Source organism: Crocuta crocuta, unplaced genomic scaffold (genome assembly GCF_008692635.1).
Source record: "Crocuta crocuta isolate KB4526 unplaced genomic scaffold, BGI_CrCroc_1.0 scaffold440, whole genome shotgun sequence".
Taxonomy (NCBI): domain Eukaryota; kingdom Metazoa; phylum Chordata; class Mammalia; order Carnivora; family Hyaenidae; genus Crocuta; species Crocuta crocuta.
Window position 1 is genome coordinate 138,401 of NW_027527457.1, and position 225 is coordinate 138,625.

Sequence of the window (225 nt, forward strand, 5' to 3'; positions counted from 1 at the left end):
AGATGCCAAGAGAAATTCTGATGCAGGGCTTGAACCCACGAGCCATGAGATCATGACCTGAGCCAAAGTCGGACAGTTAACCAACTGAGCCACCCAGGCACCTCATGAACGCATTTTTAAGGTGAGGCTCAAAAAGGTAGGCTTGCCCAACTTTTAGTGGCAGAGCTAGGATTAGAAACTTAAGTTTGGGTGTTCTTTTTGTTACGTCGCACAGCCCACCACTTG